Genomic DNA, 15,608 nt, shown 5'->3' on the forward strand with positions numbered 1-15,608 from the left:
AGGGGCAATAGGCTCAAAGCAAATCTGCTCCCCTTACCCTTCTCACCTGGTTTTCCCAGTTTCTGTGGCCCAGGGGAACTTCCTCCTCCACACTCCATTCTGGGATCTTCACAAAGGTTTATTGTCTACCGAGAATGACTAGTTGCTCTGTCTCGGGTGGGGGAGCTGCTGTTGTTCGGTCACTCAGTTGTGTCCAGCTCTTTGCAACCCCATGCACTGCAGCACACCAGGCTTCCCTGTCCTTCACTATCTCCGGAGCTTGTTCAAACTCATGTCCATTGAGTTGATGATGCCATCCAGCCAGTTCATCTTCTATCATCCCCTTCTCCACCTGCCCTCAATTTTTCCCAGCATCAGGGTCTTTTCCAATTAGTCAGCTCTTCGCATCAGGTGGCCAAAGTTTTGGAGCTTCAGCTTCAGCATCTGTCCTTCCAATGAATATTCAGGGTTGATTTCCTTTAGGATTGAGGGTAAGGGAGTGGAGACCAAAGTTAGGAACTTCCTGTTCTACCGTCTTCCCAGCTTACTGCTTTCTGACCTCTAACGTTTCTTAATCTTATCCAGGTTCCTTTGTATATGACAAGTCATTTTTCTTTTGCTTCTTTCAAGATTTTGTCTTTGTGTATGACTTTCAGTATTTTACTCTGATATGTCTATGTAAAGTTCATTCAGCTTCCTCAATGCACGGGTTAATGTTTTTCATCAAAATCAAGAAGCTTTCAGCTACACTTATAAACTTTTTCCTGCTCGCTGCTCCTCTCCTCTGAACGCTGTTAGACCTGACCGGGGCGTGTAATGGGCCCACATTCTCATGTTTCCTCTCTGTTCTCTGGATTGACCTCTCTTCAAGTTTGCTGATTCTTTTTCTAAGTCAAATTAAATCATTAAATCCTTTAGTGAAATTTTAATATTAGCTACGGTGCTTTTGAAATCCAGTATTTTCATCAGTCTGTGTTTTATATCATTTCTATCTCTTTACACTGATCTTCTCCACTTGATTGCCAGCTTTGCGATCACACCTTCTTTGTTGACCTCTTTCACCATGGATTCCTTTAATTCTTTGAGTACATTTATAAGTCCTGCTGTGAAATCTTTGTTCTCAGATCTGAAACCAGGTTGCTCTCAGTATCTGTTACTTGCATTTTTCCTACGTCTAGGTTATACCCAGCTGTCTCTTTGCACATCTCATTTTTTTTTTTTTGATTGATAATGTATGTGGTCACACTGGATACCAACTGTCCTTCCTCTCTCTATGGAACTGTAACTCCTCAAGTAAAACCTATAAGTCCTGATTGTTTCAGATGCATGGATGTTTATAAAGATATGCTGATGTTTATGTAAAAGGTTAGTATCTATGAACCTCAAAACTGCCTTTTAAAATTGTTGAAACTTGTCTGAGTGAGATCCCATCTAAAACGTATACCCTTTTGTGTTATGATACTGTTAGCAATGATTTTTACTTTTTCAAAATAACTGTGGAGCATTAAATTATGAGATGGCAGACTTCTGGATTACCAACTAGACCATTGGCTAATCAGAGAACTTTACATCCAGAAATGATTAGTGCCAACTATGTGCTATGCTTAGTCACTCAGTTCTGTCCAACTCTTTATGACCCCATGGACTATAGTCTGCCAGGTTCCTCTGTCCGTGGAGATTCTCCAGGCAAGAATACTGGAAGGGTTGCCCTTCTCCAGGGGATCTTCCCAACCCAGGAATCAAACTCAGGTCTTCCGCATTGCAAGCAGATTCTTACCGTGTGAGCCACCAGGGAAGCCCTGGTGCCAGCTATAACTCCTAATAAAAAAAGAAAACAACAAGGATTTATGTAGTATGAATATTTCTCAGAGCAACTATAGACACAGGCAAATAATCAGAGAAAAATAATGTCTGCAGGTATTCATATTATACTACCTCATAGTTCTATTCAAATAAGTTATCTCTGCATATTAGGCCGAAATTACCAAAAGATTATGACTGATAAAATGACAACACATTTTAAATGGCTTCAAAAGCTATGATTTAAATGTTTTTCTCTTATCCACAGAGCCCCCTAGTGGAAACAAAGATACCAAAACTGAATCTGCAGGAAAAAATTACCAGACTTTAGAAATCTCCAGTTTACTTCTTCTGAACATAAAATCTGGGCTTGGGAGACCTCCCCCAGGATCTTCCTTATCAAATATATATTTGCTCAGCAAAGAATTTGATGCCAATCTGAGTAAATGACATAGAAATGGGTTTAATTTTGAATGAGATACTGTGGATATAGCTCATGGACATATAATGACAAAGGTCTTTTAAAAACTATTCAGTTTCCATCTTCAGTTTTCTTATATATTTTTAAGCTGCTGTCTGCTGAGGGCGCTTCGTTCTTAAGGTGAAGGCTATGAGTGACACGGGGGCACACAGGCAGTCTCCTGCGTTACTGAGTGACACACATTTGTTGTTGGAAGTGTCCCACTCTTGACGACTTCACCGACTGCAGCACTCCAGGCTCCCCTGCCCTTCGCTGTCTCGAGAGTTCACCAAAATTCGTGTCCTCTGAGTCAGTGATGCTATCTAACCATCTCATCCTCTGTCACCCCCTTCTCCCTTTGCCTTCAACCTTTCCCAGCATCAAGGTCTTCATATCAGGTAGTCAAAGTATTGGAGCTTCAGCTTCAGCTCATATACGTTCTAATCCTTTAAAAATTATTGAACAAATATTTGAATTGCCTGCTTAAAGCTTTGCCCTATTTTTTTTCCTGTATTTATTTTTGACCCATTATCATGGAAAATCTCCAGTGAACACCCAAATTCCTTGGATCCATCCCGCAGCTTCAACAGTTAACAGCTCACAGGCTAACTGCTTCATCTACACCTCCACCCACTTCTCACTCTATGTTAATTTGCAGTCCTGCTGGAGTTTCTCAGAAACTCACTACTGAAAACATATCCGCTCCTCTCTCCTCCATGCTCTGCTGTCTGAAACACGGGGAAAATTGGATATTATCGTAATTGTTGGAAGTAAGGTTTAAGTATACTGGGTTTTAGAAATATTTTGCCAGGAGTTTCTAGAAGTACTGTCAACGCTGAATTGAACAAGCTGAGGAATGGTGGCCCCCGAGGGCCCAATAACTAAGGGCTCCTGTTAGTGGCCGGGTCAATGCAGAGGCAATCAGAGCAAAACTGCTTTCCAAATATCCACCCAGGTGTTTTCACGCCAAGCATACGTTTCTCTCCAGCTTACCTCCTTTCCATGTTCCAGCTGTCACTCACCTGCGTTATCAGGTATTAGTCAAAGGGAAGCACTGACCATCAGCTCACTTCTCACCCTCCTTCACTTTCATACGCACTAAGTCCTATTTTATTTCCCCAGATTCTTTCCAAACTGCCCCACCTTCTCCCTCCCCCGCTTCCCTGTCGCTGTCTTAGTTTAAGTTCATAACTCTCCTCGGGGTTGTCAAAAAAAAAAAAAAAAAGCGTGTTACTTGATGGCCCATCACTGGTGGTGCCCTATTTTATTTACTGTCTTTGATGCGGCTGGAATTCTTTTTCTCACTTAAACTATGCCCCAGCTCGAACACTTCAAAGTTGTCCTCCCACTCTCATCAGGACCCCGCGGTTCTCACCATTTGGTCCACGTGTCACAGCGCCGAGCCTATGAGGCTCCAGGGTTGGCCCGGCTGCTTCTCCAAACTCGCCCTCCATCCAGCACCCGCCCGCCCCGACAAAGCCCAACTCTTACTCCTGGTCACACGACGTCCTCTCCTACCGGGAGTCCTGGCCGAGGTTCTCGAGGCAGCCCCCACCCCTTTTCCTCTTTCTCAGTGAGAGGAAGATGCAACATGACCAAGAACAATGTAAAGTGAAAATTCATTGGGAAAGACCCCCATGCTGGGGAAGATTGAAGGCAAAAGGAGAAGGGGATGACGAAGGATGAGATGGTTGGATGGCGTCACTGACTCAGTGTACTGGAGTTGGAGCAAACCCCGGGAGAAGGCAAAGGACGGGGCAGCCTGGTGTCTGCGGTCCATGGGGTCACGAAGAGTCGGACACGACTTAGCAACTGAACAACAGCAGCGAGTGACAGCGGTGGGGATGCTCCTGGGGAAAGGGACACATTTTGACCTCACGCAGGGGGACACCAGGTCCGGTGTGGGCGGGGTGAACAGGACCATCTTCCCGGCACCCACAGGAACCGGGTCCTCAGAGCTCTGCTCTGGAAGCAGCCCCAGGGGAAGAAGGTCCCTTGGACGGGGACCCAGAGAGAAGCACAGGCGCATGTGAGAGGGCTGGGGTCCAAGTGAGCCGGGTCACTGGGAACGTCCAAGCAAGCACTCTGGTCAAGGTCACCAGAATGTCCCCCGTTCTTTGCTAGGTGGGGGGTTATTCTGAGCAGCAAAGAGCTTGTGCTGGGCCATTTCTGTTGCAATCACCATCCCCTTCTTCTTCCTTCCATGTTCTTCTCTGAGGTCAGAACCAAGAAATCACGTTTCCTAGTCTTGCCTGTTAGCCAGGGGTTCGGGGACACATGTGTGTGGGGCTGTGGAGGTCAGCTCTTGCAAAGACTGGACCCCAGGCTCCAGCTGCTGGGCACTTCCTGCAGTTCTCAGCTCAGGGGACCTGACTCTGGTCCCTGCAGGTTGTTGGGGGTGGGGGGCAGCTGCTTTCTGACATCTGGGTCACAGCTGCAGTGGAATGACCCAAGTGTCTGCGACATTCTTAAAAGCTCTTAATCTCTGTATTAAGGGGGTTTTGTAGGTTTTGTTTTCTTTTTTTTTTTAGCTTAGATGTTTACATTTCCTCCAACGGATGCTGGCTAATACAGTCAATTAGATTTCATTTTATAACGATCAGTACAGCTGCAGAATGCAAAGTGGATTGGAGGTAAGTAGAAAGGGAGAGAGCAGGTCAGGGACCAGGTCAGGACAACTAAAAGGGGGTTACAGCCCATGTCCATCAGGTGTGGTGGGGAGCAGAGGCAGCAGATGGATTCTGAGTTCTTGGAGGCAAAAATTAGCTCAATCAGGGCTGAGCAGGTGTGAGGGTCGGAGCAGAGCAGGTGTCAAGGATGCTCGCTAACTCCCCAGACCGAACAACTGGACAGGTGACGCACTGGTCACTGAAATAAGGTGGAAAGACTGAATTCAGCTTCAGGAGTGTTGAATCCAAGGTTGCTTTGAGTCTTGAAAGTGGAAATGTCACTGAGGTAGTGCAACATGCCCATTTCTGTAGCTCTGAGATGAGGTCATGATGTATTAATACTATGAACCTGAGAATTATCACCCATGGAAGGCTGGCGTTGGGAGAGGAAACACGCAGACAGACGCAGTGGCCAGAGGGCTGCCAAGTCATCCATCCAGGCCTGTTGCTTTGTGTTTCTCTGCCTTCGCCTCCGTCAGCAGCAACCGTACCGTCGCCTCTACAGCTGCTGAAATGTTTTCTTCCTCTCGTCCCTCCTAAGCATTCACACCCACTAAACTGAGTCCAGCATTTCCCCACTCACCACTGAAACTCTGGGTTCTCAGGGGGCTGCAGGCCCGGGCCCTCCGCCAGGTCTCACGTGGAATGACCGCTGGACCGGCACAGGGCTGGCTCTCAAGCTGAGGTCACTGATTTACAGTCACGAGGGGCGAGTGCATCCTGAGAACATGAGGGGTCCCAGTAAGACTGGGATGGGGCTCATCACAGGGTTTGCACCGGGTGGTTTGGGGTGGGGCTCAGAGAAGGCCCTGGCTCGAGGGCTGCCCGGCCAGAGAACATCCACAGCTGCCGCCTGTCTGAGTCCGTCCGTGGAGCAGAAGCAGCGGAGCAGGCTGGCGCGGTGACAACAAACTAGCAGCCAAGGCTATTTCGCAGGCTCTCCCTTGAGGACTGCAGGGTGCTATCCGGGCCCTGGGCCCTGTCTGCCATCCCCCCGCCCCTGTGCCAGAAACTCTTGTGCTCCGTCTCCACCACCTTGTCCAGCTCCCGTCCCCGTCAGGGTCCCTGGCGTCCCCAGTTGAACCCGGGGGCCCCTCTTTGGTCCCTGCGCCCGCTCTGCTCCTGTGCTGTCCTGTAGCTGATCTATCACACCTCTGCCCGGGGAGGTGAGCCCCAGAGGGCAGCAGAGGCCACTTACTCCTCCTCTTTCCTTCCACCGAGAACATCACCTGGCTTGTGGAAACTGCTGAACGCAACGGCAAAAGTCTTCCCAACTGACCAGGGCTGCCTCCCCCAACGGTTCAGTTTGTGACCCTGCTCCTCTCTGTCCAGATGAACCCCCGTCTCACCGCAGAAGCTTCCAGCAGCCTGAACTCCCCAGGGGGCTCCTCGGGCTCCTCTCTGCTTTACCCCACCCCACCTTCCTGGTTTTACTCCTAGCAACTTCCCTACCTGCACCCAATGCGGAGCCTCTATGCGCTGTGCCCTGCTCTTGTGAGCCCTGCCGGGCCGGCCCTCTGCTGTGACTGAGGCCCCTCCCGAGGATGCCAGGTGCCCCACCTGAGCACCTCCGGAGGTCTCAGGCTGAGCCCCAGCTCCCAGCCCTCTTCTCTCAACAACAAGGACGTGGACTGTGCTTGACGAGTCCTGTTATACTTCACAATATTTAACCATAAGGTTTAAATCATGTTGAGGCAGGGGGAACTTCCCTGGCCATTCAATGGTTAAGACTGAGTTCCAACGCAGGGGCTGTGGGTCCAATCAGGGAGTCACACACCTTGCAGCCAATAAATAAATAAAACAGGAGCAATATTGTAACAAATTCAATAAAGACTTTAAAAATGGTTCACATTAAAAAAACTTTAAATTAAAAAAAAATAAAACATTAAGCACTCAATGAGCAGAATACTTTATATTAAAGACATTTCAATATATTGCATCAAATGTCATTTCTTATAATACGTTTCAGGCTGTTTTATGATAGTAGGGGTTTCATAATGGTGATCTTGAGTCCACAGAAACACCCTAAGTACCTTCTCCGTCATCAGTAAATTGCAGGTATAGTCAATATATGTGTGAATTTTAGGATGTCCTCTGATACATTATAAGTTCACAGTCTTGGAAAAGTAAATTCAGGCCACCCAGTTTGTGACTGTGGTTCGATTTTTCTGGAAGCACACTAAAACCTAAACGGGGCTGTTTCAGCTGTTCTGAGCCACCGGATGGCAGCAGTTCCATACAATCCTGGAGCAAAGGCGGCCACCTCCACCTGTGATCAGATCTGAACCGAGGCTGCCCTCTCCCAGCAAGCTTCAGTATTATTTGTACTGCAGTGCATTCTCCTAACATATTCATTTAGTGATACATTCTAGACAAGCCACCAATCAAACTGCATGGTTGTCCATTTTTTCTTCATTTTCCATTATCTGGAAATAAAATTAAATGATTAAAACCCACTAATCTCCTAACTTTGCAATATTTACTGTAAGAGTCTGCATGAAATCACATTATCTATCAAAACAAGCCATTGCACTTGTGCACCCTCCCCCGTCGGGCTGGCATTCAGTATTGAGAGTGCCCACCATGCCACGGGGCTCCTTGAGGCACAGTAGGAACAGGCGGGAAGAAGAACTGGTCGACACAGGGCAGAGGAGTAGGGTCAACTAAAAGAAAAAAAAATGCCACAACCTAAAACTTGAGAGCTACGCTTCATTTAGTGGGAATTTTTAGGGCTTCAAGCCCAGAGGCAGCATGTCTACTGACCCTGAGAGAACTGCTCTGTGGAGGTATGGGGAGAAGAGGGGCCAGGTTTTATAGAAGTGTTACAGCAAAGGGCTGGTAGTCTGACCATCAAAAGATTACTATAAATTAGAGAGAACTAGACATCCCAAGCTAAGGAATTTAGAGCTCTTCTCCGCAGGGAAGACACAAGGGCTGGGCTCTCTGAAGCCATTTCTTCGAGATGCTCCTCTGCTCTCGGACCAGCATCTTGTGTCCTGCCTCCTGAGCTGTAGCTGGGCTCACTTCAGGGAGCCGCTGCATCCTGGGGGCTGCTAGATGGCTGGTGTTCTTTCCTTCCTGAGCTCCTTCAGGGCTCACTGGCTCACCTGGGAGGGCTTTGAGGTTTGTCATTTATGTCTCTGATGATCAACCTTTAATCTTTACTCAGATTTAAATAACAAAATGTAAAAGAAAGGTAGAATTTGCACTGGATCTTTCCAACTAGCTGAGCTATGCCACTGGCTAACAAGGAGGAGGTGACTCAGAACCAACAGAACTTTAGTGCTTCAGAGACCTTGGTCTGCTGCCTGAATGTTGAGAATGATCTTACTAAGAAGGGGAGGTCACTCGTGGTGCAGCGAGAAGAGCCAGGGTCCCTCAGAGCTGAAAAGACACACGTCTACACAGCAAATACAAGACATGGAGGCTGATTGGGTGGTTCTGATTAGTCACCAAGTCTCAGTCTCTGGAAGAGACCCCGCCGGAGACTGGAGGAATGCCTTTTCCCATTCTGAGGTTCGTGACAACGATTATAATTTTCAGGCAGGAGTTGATTATGCGTCCGGTTTGTTCTAAGTTGCAATCCTACATGTAGTGTTTACAACAATCCGAGAGGCAGTTACACCCAACCTCTAGTCCACAGACGGAAGAGGAAGGCTAACAAATTCAAGTCTGCGTGGTCCACACCGAGATGGGGCTCCAATCAGACAGGTGGGTCCAGAAAGGTAAGCACGTTGTGACGCTGCTGCCCCCGACGGTGCGCACGTCTTACCTCACAGATGGTCCACAGGGGAAACGTGCCCTCACACAGCAGGGATTTTGACACGCTCAACCAAAGGAGGTGCTTGCAGCAGAACGTTTCAAGGACACACTCAATGAATGGGACATGATCTGCAGTCCTCCAGGACTGACAGCCCTGATGCCTATGAAGTGGGCGTGTTACCCAGTCAGGAACTGTCACGACATCGGAGACCGCGGAAGGTGAGTGGACAGGACGGGCTCCTGAGAAGGGGCTGGGCCCACACTGGTCTTCTCTTCGGCTGCTCTTGCATCTCCTGAGATTCTGTGTTCATGTCCCTTCACCGGGTGACCCTGGGGCCGCAGTGGGAAAGAAAGCCTGTGGCACGTTTTCAGTTACCCCTTCTCCACCGTTACCTGCTTGCATGTGGTCACGGGCGTGAGACCCTGGGGGGCCTTTGTACAGAACCACGCACTTCGACGAGGCAGGTGTTTTCACAGAGACCTGGCTCAGCTTGTGGACCCCACCAGGGAAGGAGCTGGGGCTGGAGCAGCCCTGGGGGAGGGCAGGAAAGCCTGGCACTCAGGAGGGTGTGCCCGTCACCGAGGCCCCGCCCACACCTGAGAGGCGGTCAAGGAGCCGGAGGCTCCACCCACTCGCTGCGTTTTCCTGCTGACTCTGAGGATGGTTTGGGGAGGAAGTGACAGAAGTTAGCAATCCTAAAGCACAATCGCCAGGGGAGACATGAAGTTGGCGTTTTATTTTTGTTCTGAATGGTCTTTTTTCCGTCTTTGATGCTGCTTAGTGTAATGGTGCCTTGCAGCCATGCAGACAGTCATTTGTGTGTAGATGTGAAGAAACAGCATTATCATTTTACGGAGAAGAAATTTACGGTAGAAAAAATGCGACTTGCCTGAGGTCACAAATCAACGCTGTGGCGCCAACGAGCTGGTTGCTTGCTCCTCAGAGAAGCAGTGCTGTTGTGGAAAACTGGAGAACCGCATTAGGGCTCCTTGAATCGGTTCGAGGCCACGTTCTCATCGCCACGCGTCCTCGGATCTGTAGCTTGGGGAGACGAGTGGTGATTTGCGGGATGCTCTGAGAGTAATGAGCTTGAATATCATTTTCCCCCTGGTATTAGTCTTCCCCCGTCAAGTTGCTCATCCATTTGGGTGCTAATCATCTCAAAACGTTCTTCGTTTAGGAAGGAATTTAAACTTCAGATGAGAAGAAAAAAAGATTATAATGTCTAATGCTTTAGAAATGTTTGGTTCCCCCTTCAAAATGTAGCAAAACTCTGCCATGTTGATACTTTGGAACTAGAGGGCAGGCTGAAACTGTGCTCACAACAGTGTTTAGTTATCAGAGGTAAACAGAGAAAACACTAGCGTCATCACTTTCAAATGAACGTGTACTAGAAACCCAGGTGTCTCATCTTCCAGTCCTTCGAGTCCATCCTACCCAACACCCTCACACCCACATCAACAAGGGTTCTTTGCACTTCAATCCCGAGGGGACCATGTGCCAAAGTCAGCCTCCAGTTTCTATTTTGCCTCTGACTTTGGCTCCGGCAAAGAGTGTAATTCCCAGGGTTAGAGACAGGAGGACGCTGAGCAGGCAGAGGAGGAAGTAACTTGACACTAAAAACCGGGTTCAGGGTAAGTGTCTGGGGGGCCAGGAGGGCTTCCCTGTTGTTGTATCATTACTCCGTCGTGTCTGACTCTGTGACCCCATGGACTGCAGCATGCCAGGCTTCTCTGTCCTTCACCATCTCCCAGAGTTTGCTCAAACTCATGTCCATTGAGTCGGTGATGCCATCCAACCATCTCATCCTCTGTCGTCCCCTTCTCCCACCTTCCATCTTTCCCAGCATCAAGGTCTCTTCTAATGAGTGGGCTTCCCTGGTGGCTCAGTGGTGAAGAATCTGCCTACCAATGCAGGAGACCTGGGTTTGATCCCTGGGTGGGGATGATCCTTTGGACAAGGGCATCGCAACCCACTCCAGTGTTCCTGCCTGGAGCATTCCATGGACAGAGGAGCCTGGCGGGCTGCAATCCATGGGATCACAAAAAGTCAGACATGACTGAGAGACTAACTTTCCAAGCACAGAACCCACTTATATGCAGACAGCAACATCAAGACTAGAGGTTACCTCATACACTTGAGGATTAATAAGATCAAAATCATTTCTAAACACATTTAATAGAATAAAAAATTTATCATTTCCTTGTATTTTCCAATTATGATCCAAAGTTGATAAAACGGACAAAAGTAACTTGCTTTACCTAGAGTGTTACTTTGTGTATCCAGCCTTATTAGGATATTACATTCTAAATTTATAGATAAAACTCTCTTCATAAGGCTTTCTTTGAGATCTGAAGAAAAACCACCCAAGATATAATTAAGATTTTAAAGAAAATCATATCACAAAATGCTATGTTAAACTATTTGAAAGACAACCCAGATTGAAGGAGGAAACAGAACAAGCTCCATCCTGGGCCGGACTGTGGACTTAATGTTATATGCCCAGTATCTATGGAAACGACATACCAACTGGAAAACCAGGCCCCCGGATGGAAGAGCCCCAGGGCTCTCTGTAGCCTAAAAGAATACACTAATTATCTGTGTAACCGATTAGAATCAAACATTCTATTATGCTTATTGGGGTATGACCACAGGCCTATTGATAATTGTCCGCTGTTAACTACCTAGGCTTAAGACATATGAATCACGGGTTAACTTTGATTGAATCTTTCTTTTTCCTTTGTTCAGACTAGTTTCAGGGAATCTGGGGAGGTGGGTTTGGACACATACACTTAGGGTATATAAGGTTTTCACAAAAACTGGTCGGGGTCTTTGGCTAAGAGGAGACTCTGACTTGGCTCCGCCGGTGTAATAAACTGCAGTCCACTGTCTGCATTGCCCTTCTGAGTGAGTTTGTTTCCTGGAACGTGTGGCTACAATAAAATCATTTAAAATCTTCAGTCCTGCCTGCCAGCACTTCATGCAGTTTTGGAAGTTTTCTGGGCTTAGACTCCTACTTTTTTATTAGGAGTTAAGATTTTATTTGTTCTGCCCCATAAACCAAATTGAATAGGAGCAAATGTTATCAGGAAAACTGAAGTGATGCTTTTTCAGAATTAAATATGGATTTTCAGCAGTGATGAGAAAATCAGTAAGCTGGAAGCAAAGTCAGGTATAGATGTTTGCAGATTAAACAAAATCAGTTACAAATCTAAATTGATTCAAAGCCTGCACGCAAAGTTCTGGGAGTGGCCGGCTTGGACCCTGATGCTGATGCGGGTGGCAACATGACAGTAAGTTAGGAGGACTGAGCACGGGTGTCCAGTAACGTGCTGACCTCCTCCAGGGAAGCAAAGCTTCTGAGTGTCACCCTGGTGCCTGAAGATGCCTCCTCTGGCCAGTTTGTTTCCATTATTACTTCCAGTGAACCTGCGCCATGGAAAACCCCAATCAATCGTCCCTTTTTCCTCTAAACAGCAGAGAGCAGCTGTGAACCCCTCCCATCCTCTCTTCATTTACTTACTGAGCAGCACTGAGCCCCTTGCTCTTGCGGACATGTCACTAAGCAAAGACTAAATTAATGTAGCTTGAAAACGCTTACATCTCTCCCATGCCAATGTCAGGTACAGAATCTTGCCAGTGAATGCACCCACAAAATTAAGGCAAAATTAACACAATAAAAATGTCTAAAGGATATAGAAATTCAGGGAAATATAAGGATATTCATGTCAATTGCTAAATATTTTTAAATGCCTTGTCTGTGCCATTGGTAATGCTGTTGTGGATGGAATATTTGAATTTATTGAAAAGTCCTTTCTATGAATAATCTTTTAACAAAATAAGTATGTTTATTTCCAGAAATTTAGAAAACCTTCAGATCAGATCAGTCGCTCAGTCGTGTCGGACTCTTTGCAACCCCATGAATCGCAGCACGCCAGGCCTCCCTGTCCATCACCAACTCCCAGAGTTCACTCAGACTTGATTCCAGCTTGTGTTTCTTCCAGCCCAGCGTTTCTCATGATGTACTCTGCATAGAAGTTAAATAAACAGGGTGACAATATACAGCCTTGACAAACTCCTTTTCCTATTTGGAACCAGTCTGTTGTTCCATGTCCAGTTCTAACTCTTGCTTCCTAACCTGCATACAAATTTCTCAAGAGGCAGATCAGGTGAGAAGAAAAATACTTGACCAACAATTTTACTTCTGTTAACCATTACTCACTTCATATTGTCACCCTGCTAATTTAACTTCTATGCAGAGTACATCACAAGAAATGCTGGGCTGGAAGAAGCACAAGCTGGAATCAAGATTGCCAGGAGAAATATCAATAACCTCAGATATGCAGATGGCACCACCCTTATGGCAGAAAGTGAAGAGGAACTCAAAAGCCTCTTGATGAAAGTGAAAGTGGAGAGTGAAAAAGTTGGCTTAAAGCTCAACATTCAGAAAACAAAGATCATGGCATCCGGTCCCATCACTTCATGGGAAATAGATGGGGAAACAGTGGAAACAGTGGCAGACTTTATTTTTCTGGGCTCCAAAATCACTGCAGATGGTGACTGCAGCCATGAAATTAAAAGACGCTTACTCCTTGGAAGGAAAGTTATGACCAACCTAGATAGCATATTCAAAAGCAGAGACATTACTTTGCCAACAAAGGTTCGTCTAGTCAAGGTTGTATGGATGTGAGAGTTGGACTGTGAAGAAGGCTGAGCGCCGAAGAATTGATGCTTTTGAACTGTGGTGTTGGAGAAGAGTCTTGAGAGTCCCTTGGACTGCAAGGAGATCCAACCAGTCCATTCTGAAGGAGATCAGCCCTGGGATTTCTTTGGAAGGAATGATGCTAAAGCTGAAACTCCAGTACATTGGCCACCTCATGCGAAGAGTTGACTCATTGGAAAAGACTCTGATGCTGGGAGGGATTGGGGCAGGAGGAGAAGGGGATGACAGAGGATGAGATGGCTGGATGGCATCACTGACTCGATGGACGTGAGTCTGAGTGAACTCCGGGAGTTGGTGATGGACAGGGAGGCCTGGCGTGCTGCGATTCATGGGGTTGCAAAGAGTCAGACACAACTGAGTGACTGAACTGAACTGAACTGAACCATTATTAGCATTTTCATTTCTTCCAATCCCTATTTTTTTGTGCAAATATGTATGTATCTTAATGATATTGTGATTCTGAGATACAAGAGTAAATTGTATGTTTTTATTTCACTCATCATGAATATTTTGCACTGTTATTAGAAAGCATTTTTAAATGATTCTCCAGTATCTCAGTATAAAAGATTTGCCTATTTTACTTTGTTAGGTAAAATGATGGTGGAGGGTTCAACTTGGAAAGTTCTTATTGTTGTAGCCATGCATTCCTGGAAACAAACTGTCATGCGAGTGTATGTTCCTCAGTCTTTGTCTCATCACAACAAAGATTTGGAATGACGGACTTAAACCCCCTCAGCATGTCACAGCTCTCGGGTCTTGGATAGACCGTGTTATAGCTCTCAGGTCACGAAAGGACCGTGTTATAGCTCTTAGACAAATCAGTGCTACAGCTCAGTGTTACAGCTCTATTTTATTTAGAAGATAGCAGGAAAATCCATCTTCGAGGCGTGAGGGCACATTGATCCAAAGACGCGAAGAGAAGAGCACCCCAGTGCACGAGAGAGAGAGAGAGAGAGAGCTAGCTTTGGCTCCTCTTTTTATATGTTTATCTCTCCCTGGGCCTGTCCTATGTAAATTGGGCCAGCCAGGAGTGTTGTTTGTTTTACCTGAGGTCCTCACTGGGGTCCTCGGACCTTCTTTTATTCTATTTTCACGGGCTTTTCCCTTCTTTGTCTTTTAGCCACTGCCATTTTGGACTCCTTTTCCCTATTCTACCTAAACTCACTCAGAAGGACAATGCAGATAGTGGAGTGCAGTTTATTACACCGGTGGGCCCAAGGCAGAGTCTCCTCTTAGCCGAGAACCCCGACCAATTTTTTTGTGAAAACCTTATATACCCTAAGTGTACGTGCCCAAACCCACCTCCCCAAATTCCCTGAAACTAGTCTGAACAAAGGAAAAGAAAGATACAATCAAAGTTAACCTGTGATTCATATGCCTTAAGCCTAGGCAGTTGCTGCAGTGGACAATTATCAATAGGCCTGTGATCATACCCCAGTAAGCATAATAAATGTTACACAGATAATTAGGGTATTCTTTTAGGCTATGGAGAGTCTAGATACGATCTAGGTATGGGACTCTCCATGGTCGGGTTGGGGGGTGGGGGATACTGGTTTCCCAGTTGGTATGTCGTTTCCATAGATACAGGGCATACAGCTCAAAGTCCACGGTCCAGCCCAAGATGGAGTCCTGCTTTCAAGATGGAGCCTGTTCTGTCTGTTTCCTCCTTCATTATCAGTTAGAGATGCACATTGGAGACATATTTAGGGGTGAAAATTGCATGAGAGATTTGTTGGAAAAAACACAATACACAAGTGAGGGGCTAGATAAACAAGCTTGCCAAAATGTTTGTTAATTGTTGAAGCTGAAAGATTAACCTGCATTTCTTTGCAGATCTGTGATTTTACAGTGTTTCTGTAAGAGCGAGAATCAAACCTTGGCCCTAGTTAGTCAGGACTGTACTCAGTCATGTCCACCTCTTTGCAGTCCCATTGACTGTAGCCCTCCAGGCTCCTTTGTCCATGGAATTTTCCAGGCAAGAATGCTGGAGTGAGTTGTGCTTTCCTTTTCCAAGGGGTTTTCCCAACCCAGGAATCGAATCCATCTCTTGCTTCTCCTGCATTGGCAGGCGGTTCTTTACTATGTGCATCACCAGGGAATCCCAACCTTATCCATAAATATAGTCAATTATATCCCTTCTTGAAAAGCTAATATCCGATCTTTCATGTCTGTGTCTCCTTAATAAGGCACTAAATCCTTCCGTACTCTGAGATT

The sequence above is a fragment of the Bubalus kerabau genome, chromosome 21, assembly GCF_029407905.1.
Source record: "Bubalus kerabau isolate K-KA32 ecotype Philippines breed swamp buffalo chromosome 21, PCC_UOA_SB_1v2, whole genome shotgun sequence".
NCBI classification, from domain to species: domain Eukaryota; kingdom Metazoa; phylum Chordata; class Mammalia; order Artiodactyla; family Bovidae; genus Bubalus; species Bubalus kerabau.